This window comes from Schistocerca cancellata, chromosome 3 (assembly GCF_023864275.1).
Source record: "Schistocerca cancellata isolate TAMUIC-IGC-003103 chromosome 3, iqSchCanc2.1, whole genome shotgun sequence".
NCBI classification, from domain to species: Eukaryota; Metazoa; Arthropoda; class Insecta; order Orthoptera; family Acrididae; genus Schistocerca; species Schistocerca cancellata.
Window position 1 is genome coordinate 120048125 of NC_064628.1, and position 8428 is coordinate 120056552.

The following is an 8428-nucleotide window of genomic DNA, read 5'->3' on the forward strand; positions in this document are numbered from 1 at the left end:
CCATAATTAGGTGCTAATAGATCATGCTCATAAGAGAGAAATCATCGTAGGAGAATGCTACAAAAATTTTCTGATGTAGTTACTGGCAGTTGTTAAGACATAGTGTCACAGGAAGCTGTCTTTGCTCACAACAGGGCTCTGCCAAATCATTCATTGTTGGAAGAAAGTATCTCATTGAACGATGCTGTTTAACAGTTTTTTGCTGATTTTTGTCCTATCTTTTGCATTTGTTAAAGAATGCAGTTGTTTCCATAAAGTCAATACATAGTGAAGAAAGATTACCTGAGTTTTTGAAGGTTGCTGTTCCCCAGGTCCCATCAAGAAGGAGAACCTTCAGGAATGCAGAACGAGTCAAGGTACATGCTAACAAAACACAAGCAAATCTTAAAACTTACAATAAATTTATCACTATACTGTTTAATATTATCTATCATGACACTAACTGAAGGACATCTCGTAAACTACATGAATGTCTTTATCTCGTAAACTAAATGAATGTCTTTGAATGTCACTATCGTGTAGTGGGACTGTACCAAAAGTCATGTTACCTTGCAAATGATCTGTCACCTTGATATTATCTGTCATACATTTCAGCTTCATTACATTCTTGTATCGTCACCTTTCTTGAAGTAGTGGATCTGTTGTGCAGTGCCATCAATTCTTGCTGTGTAACTTCGTTTCCCTCTGCAGAGGGTCAAGGACTGCAAGAGAGCTTCAAAATATTCAAGTTATAAAATGATTTAACCACTTTTTAAATAATTCTTCTGTATTTTGTTGTTCTTATGTAGCAGTTGTTAACATTTACTCAGTTAAAGACTAGAGTGTGCTTTTAATAACCTCTTTTTTGTTAACATAAGTGTTTCCAATTACTAGTGAATATCTATTTGACTATTAGGTTGTTTGTTGTATTCTAATCAAGTAAATGACTCATCTTGTGCACTTCATTGTACTGTTATCACTCTGTACATAAACTGTTGGATTTTTGTATGTAAAGAAAACTCATGAGAGATATTTGTCCTGTTTGACTCGACTTGATCATTATCTCATCACTTTTAGTCAAAGGTAATCCACTTTATGCTGTTCTTAAATCATTGCTTATGCCAGCACAAAGTTCTCAAATTTATTGAAGAAGACAAGGTTTAGGTCTTTATTAACATAAGGAGTTACATGCTGAGGAGCATCTACAGGAAGGTCCCAGAACTGCTCTCATTAATAAACGGTCACAACGCCCATATAGTATTAGGGACAGAAAGTTGGCTGAAACCAGACGTAAACAGTAATGAAATCCTAAACTCAGATTGGAATGTATACCGCAGAGACAGGCTGGACAGTGAAGGGGGAGGCGTGTTTATAGCGATAAGAAGTGTAATAGTATCGAAGGAAATTGACGGAGATCCAAAATGTGAAATGATTTGGGTGAAGGTCACGGTTAAAGCAGGCTCAGACATGGTAATTGGATGTCTCTATAGGCCCCCTGGCTCAGCAGCTGTTGTGGCTGAGCACCTGAAGGATAATTTGGAAAATATTTTGAGTAGATTTCCCCACCATGTTATAGTTCTGGGTGGAGATTTTAATTTGCCGGATATAGACTGGGAGACTCAGACGTTCATAACGGGTGGCAGGGACAAAGAATCCAGTGAAATTTTTTTAAGTGCTTTATCTGAAAATTACCTTGAGCAGTTAAACAGAGAACCGACTCGTGGCGATAACATATTAGACCTTCTGGTGACAAACAGACCCGAACTATTTGAAAAAGATAACGCAGAACAGGGAATCAGCGATCATAAAGCGGTTACGGCATCGATGATTTCAGCCGTAAATAGGAATATTAAAAAGGGTAGGAAGATTTTTCTGTTTAGAAAAAGTGACAAAAAGCAGATTTCAGAGTACCTGTTGGCTCAACACAAAAGTTTTGTCTCAAGTACAGATAGTGTTAAGGATCAGTGGACAAAGTTCAAAACCGTCGTACATAATGCGTTAGATGAGTATGTGCCAAGCAAGATCGTAAGAGATGGAAAAGAGCCACCGTGGCACAACAACCGAGTTAGAAAACTGCTGCGGAAGCAAAGGGAACTTCACAGCAAACATAAACATAGCCAAAGCCTTGCAGACAAACAAAAATTACGCGAAGCGAAATGTAGTGTGAGGAGGGCTATGCGAGAGGTGTTCAATGAATTCGAAAGTAAAGTTCTATGTACTGACTTGGCAGAAAATCCTAAGAAATTTTGGTCTTATGTCAAAGCAGTAGGTGGATCAAAACAAAATGTCCAGACACACTGTGGCCAAAATGGTACTGAAACAGAAGATGACAGACTAAAGGCCGAAATACTAAATGTCTTTTTCCAAAGTTGTTTCACAGAGGAAGATTGCACTGTAGTTACTTCTCTAGATTGTCGCACAGATGACAAAATGGTAGATATCGAAATAGACGACAGAGGGATAGAGAAACAATTAAAATCGCTCAAAAGAGGAAAGGCCTCTGGACTTGATGGGATACCAGTTCAATTTTACACAGAGTACGCGAAGGAACTTGCCCCCCTTCTTGCAGCAGTGCAGTAGGTCTCTAGAAGAGCGTAGCGTTCCAAAGGATTGGAAAAGGGCACAGGTCATCCCTATTTTCAAGAAGGGACGTCGAACAGATGTGCAGAACTATAGACCTATATCTCTAACGTCGATCAGTTGTAGAATTTTGGAACACATATTGTGTTCGAGTATAATGACTTTTCTGGAGACTAGAAATCTACTCTGTAGGAATCAGCATGGGTTTCGAAAAAGACGGCCGTTTGAAACCCAGCTCGCGCTATTCGTCCACGAGACTCAGAGGGCCATAGACACGGGTTCACAGGTAGATGCCGTGTTTCTTGACTTCCGCAAGGTGTTCGATACAGTTCCCCACAGTCGTTTAATGAACAAAGTAAAAGCATATGGACTATCAGACCAATTGTGTGATTGGATTGAGGAGTTCCTAGATAACAGGACGCAGCATGTCATTCTCAATGGAGAGAAGTCCTCCGAAGTAAGAGTGATTTCAGGTGTGCCGCAGGGGTGTGTCATAGGACCGTTGCTATTCACAATATACATAAATGACCTGGTGGATGACATTGGAAGTTCACTGAGGCTTTTTGCAGATGATGCTGTGGTCTATCGAGAGGTTGTAACAATGGAAAATTGTACTGAAATGCAGGAGGATCTGCAGCGAATTGACGCATGGTGCAGGGAATGGCAATTGAATCTCAATGTAGACAAGTGTAATGTGCTGTGAATACACAGAAAAATAGATCCTTTATCATTTAGCTACAAAATAGCAGGTCAGCAACTGGAAGCAGTTAATACCATAAATTATCTGGGAGTACGCATTAGGAGTGATTTAAATGGAATGATCATATAATGTTGATCGTCGGTAAAGCAGATGCCAGACTGAGATTCATTGGAAGAATCCTAAGGAAATGCAATCCGAAAACAAAGGAAGTAGGTTACAGTATGCTTGTTCGCCCACTGCTTGAATACTGCTCAGCAGTGTGGGATCCGTACCAGATAGGGTTGATAGAAGATATAGAGAAGATCCAATGGAGAGCAGCGCGCTTCGTTACAGGAGCATTTAGTAATCGCGAAAGCATTACGGAGATGATAGATAAACTGCAGTGGAAGTCTCTGCAGGAGAGACGCTCAGTAGCTCGGTACGGGCTTTTGTCAAAGTTTCGAGAACATACCTTCACCGAAGAGTCAAGCAGTATATTGCTCCCTCCTACGTATATCTCGCGAAGAGACCATGAGGATAAAATCAGAGAGATTAGAGCCCACACAGAGGCGTACCGACAATCCTTCTTTCCACGAACAATACGAGACTGGAATAGAAGGGAGAACCGATAGAGGTACTCATGGTACCCTCCGCCATACACCGTCAGGTGGCTTGCGGAGTATGGATGTAGATGTAGATGTAGATGTAACCTACACCAGTCTCCACTAATTCAAGTCTCAGGTATGTGGTAAGGCAAACAGGCACGGAAACAAAAATTCCAAGAATAATCATTGTTCAGGTAAGCCTATTAATCTTTGACTAATTTGGAGAACACTTCAACAGCATGGCTACTGTTGCTGTATAGCTTCATACCTTTGTTAGAGGTGTGCTCACCTTATTGCGTGGGCAGATACTGTGTACATAATTGTCGTGTTTGTGATGTGGTTCTCTCTCTCCTTACCAAGCTACATAAAACAAATGCTGCAGGTCATTCCTTCTATGAATTAACCTGACCTAGCCATACACCATCACTTCTCTGGGTCTGCCTTCCCTTTACTCACCAATACATTCATTATACGGTACAGGTCATTATTTCTGTAGATCCACCTGATCAACAATTAGTCCATCCCATCCAAGTGTCCACCTATCCCTCCACTCTCCATACCTACATAAAATGGAGTCTGTCCCATCTTAAAAATGTTTTTGTATACCAAGCTTATGACACATATGTTCATAACTTCCAGTGATGAAATTCCTCTGTTGCCTCTTAGTTTACTGACTATTGGTGTTTCCTGACTCCTTCCCTTATATAATTTCTCTTGTGTTTCTTGCAGTGCCACATCTCATGTCTGTTCTATCGAGCTACCTATTGAAGACCCTCCTCACATGTTACTCATTCTACATTTGTTTTCCCTTTTATTTTCATATCATTCATGCACTATTTCCATTTATGGTTGCAGTGAAAAAAGTTTGCTTGCAACACGATTTCATTTTGACTGATATGTTAGCATGTCATGAACTCTTTTAGCAACAAGTATTGGCTCCCTTCCTTAACCCTCTCTTTTTAACTGATACTGCTACCACATGTATTTCAGATCAAAATACAAATGATTAAAAAAACTTACTGTCTATGTCAATACATCATATGTTTGTTACCCTGGATTACCTGAACTTAAAGTCTATGTCAATACATCATGTGTTTGTTACCCTGGATACCTGAACCATCTCTTTGCTTTATGTTTTAAAACAGGTTGTAATTACCATAATGTGGCATGGATAAAAGAAGTGTTTCAGCAATAGAAACATATGAATCTGGACAGGGGGAAGACAGAATTCATATTCTTGTTGAAGAAGAATGAAATGAAAAGTAAGAATAAGTGGACTAGGATTAAAGAAACAAAAGGGCACAGTCCTATCCCACCCCCATCCCAGGATCCCTTTCCTGATGGGTTCTTCTTCAAGACACCAGAGGATGAAGTGCGTTTGATATACCCTACAGAATGTCTGGCAAGGTGGTGCTGATAGGAAAGTGTAATGACGCTTCTTTCTCGTTAAAAAAGGCAAAAAATGAACAGTTCTTTGTGTAGAGAAAGTGAAAATCGTGTGATGAAGGGTATTCTGTGTATCAAATGCAATTACTGGTTATACGAAAAGTGCACAAAAGTAAATCTAAAATTCATCAGCGATGATTTTCCGTGGACATGTCACGGTTGTTTACGTGATGAAATGGCTGATCTTGTAAGTGCAGTTGATACAAAAAACGAAATTATAAAGTTACTACAAAGTTACATTGAGGCATTAAAAACCAAACTTTCGACCATCAAGAAAGAAAACGTTACATTAATACAAGAAAAGAAGTCCTGTGTGTGTAAAAGCCATGAGATCGAAAAGCAGGAAGATCGTGAAAATACGAGTGACCGATCGGACTATGAAAACAACAACATTTCAAGTGTTCCTGTTGATGTCTCGGTAAACTTAGTAAGCCCAAAACCGGAAGATAAATATAAATGGAAGGTGGTGACATACAGCAAAAGGAAAAACAAGGCGACGGATTCGCAACAAAAGGAAAATGACTTTTTAATAATTGGCAGTTTGCTGCTGAAGAATATCGACGTACGACCTGGAATTAGAACGCAACAACTCGGTAAACATTTTAAAAATATGGTAAATGCGAAAAATGGTTCAAATGGCTCTGAGCACTATGGGACTCAACTGCTGTGGTCATCAGTCCACTAGAACTTAGAACTAATTAAACTTAACTAACCTAAGGACATCACACACATCCATGCCTGAGGCAGGATTCGAACCTGCGACCGTAGCAGCAGCGCGGCTCCGGACTGGAGCGCCTAGATCCGCACGACTACCGCGGCCGGCATGGTAAATGCAAGACAAGATACTACAGATCCAGATTCTGAAACCAGACATAATTATAAAGGGCGTTTATACATGTTGGAACGAATTCGTTAAGGAGCAGCAGTGAGGAAGAAATGGCAAACTAAACACGAAAAATGATTCATTCTGCAAGAGATATGTATGCATGATCTCAGCTGATACTTAGCGGAACCATAAACAGAAGGTCGGTGAGTGAAAAATATATCGCCAAAATAAACTGTGCTCTTAAAGAACAATGTGATCGTCTTGGGGCAAATTTTTATAGACCCAAACAAATTCCTATGTGAAAACTCACTAGCAAAGGATGGCTTGCATTTAAATAGACTGGGGTCTGTAACATTCAGCAGAATGTTTGCAGATGTCTGCAAAGTCATTAGAAGCAAGGGAAATTAATATGGCCTGAAGGGGGTGAAAAATCATACACTCTAGCTGGAAAAGAAAAATATAAGCACCATACAAAAAAAGATGATACTAAAGAACTTGCCTCAGAATACAGCTCACAACATGTAAACCAACAAAAGAAAAATTACATAAAAGTACTTCATCAAAATATTCAATACTTTGGTAACAAAAAATTAGAAGTAGAAGTACTCCCGAGTGAAGTAAGACCAGACATATTATGCACAAGTGAACATGGACTAACTGAAAGTAAACTACGTAATGTTGCAATAAAGGACTAGAAACTAGCTAGTTACTTCAGCAGATCTAAATATAAGGGTGGTGGTGTTTGTATATATATTAAAACAGGTACTCTACTAAAGAATGTGTTGTGACTCGCCGATCATTCAAAGTGCCGCTGCGCAATTACGCGCGTCCTCTACGTGCAGCACTGTCTGCCAGCCATGCAGCAGCTGCGCCACCTAAGCAGCCAGCCGAGCAGCGGCCGCTAGACTGGGACTCAGTGCTCATTCGAATGCTAACGTGTACACATTTCTTAACTTGTCAGCTTACTCTGTCACTTACATGTGTTGTTGTGTCGTTCCGAAATATATGTGTTAAACTTGACCTTATAACAATTGGCGACAAGAATGGAATTTTTCCTTTTCTCCGTTGACTCACAGGGTTCCATGGCTACTGTCGAGCAACTATTGCAAAATCTCCGTGAACAGCAAACGCTTCTAACAGCGGCGATTCGCAATTTCGTTGCGGCTCCAAATGCGGGACGTTTCTCGTCGTTGGCTATACCTCCTTTTCCTCCTCACAACGAGACGGCGGAAGACTGGTCTGATTATGAAAAACGTCTTCGACAGCACTTCTTGGCATTTCATGTCACGGACGAACAACCATGTAAGTCTCTGTTCCTTTCCTGGACTTCATCTCAAATGTATCGGTTGTTGTCACAATTGGCTCCTTTGAAGGATCCTGTGTCTTTGTCCTTTGATGAAATGTGCGCACTTCTGTCTGTCTATTTTCAAATGCAAACACATGTGGTAGCCTCTCGTGTTGCCTTTTATCGTTGTCAAAAACAACCAAATCAATCCTATCACGCTTGGGCTGCTGAACTTCACGGCCTCAGTCAAAAGTGTCAATTTGTTACTGACGTTCACAAAGAATCCTATGCCGATTCCATGGTACGGGATGCTATTATCCTGTCGGTGCCCAACAAAGAAGTTCGGCAACGTGCCCTCCAGTTGGCGAATCCTACTCTAGATGAAGTTCTCTCCATTGCGCAGTCCTTTGAAATTTCTCGCGTGGCTGGGGCGCAAATAGAGACGTGGGGTGACGTCGGGGAAATACAACCTATGTGCACTGTTGACGACGCGTGCGGCGTGTCCCCGCCGGCCGAAGTGGCCGCAGTGCGCTCCCACATGCAGCCTCGGCCTAGCCGTAAACAACCCGCTAAGAAACTGCAGCAAAACCCCCGGCAACTTCCTTCATGTCCGCAGTGTTTTACGAAACATTCACGCAAGGATTGTCCCCAACGTTGGGCTGTGTGTCACAATTGCAAAAGGAAAGGTCATGTGTCTTCCGTTTGCAAATCTGACCGCATACATGATGTTCGTGAACATGACGCTGATTCTGATTCTGTGTTGTCTGTCAATTGCACTTCTTCCATTTCAGGGAAGTTATTCCTCACTGTCCAAATCCTTGGTCGAGATGTTCGCATGCAAGTGGATAACGGTTCTGCTGCCACTATAATTAATTCTCAGACGTATCTTCAGCTGGGTTCTCCACTCCTATCCCCTGTCACTCAGCAATTACGGACGTACAATAAACAGAAGATTTCTCTCTTGGGACAGTTTAATGCTGAGGTATCTTACAAATCCGTCGTTCTCACTGTTCCCATATTTGTGGTCG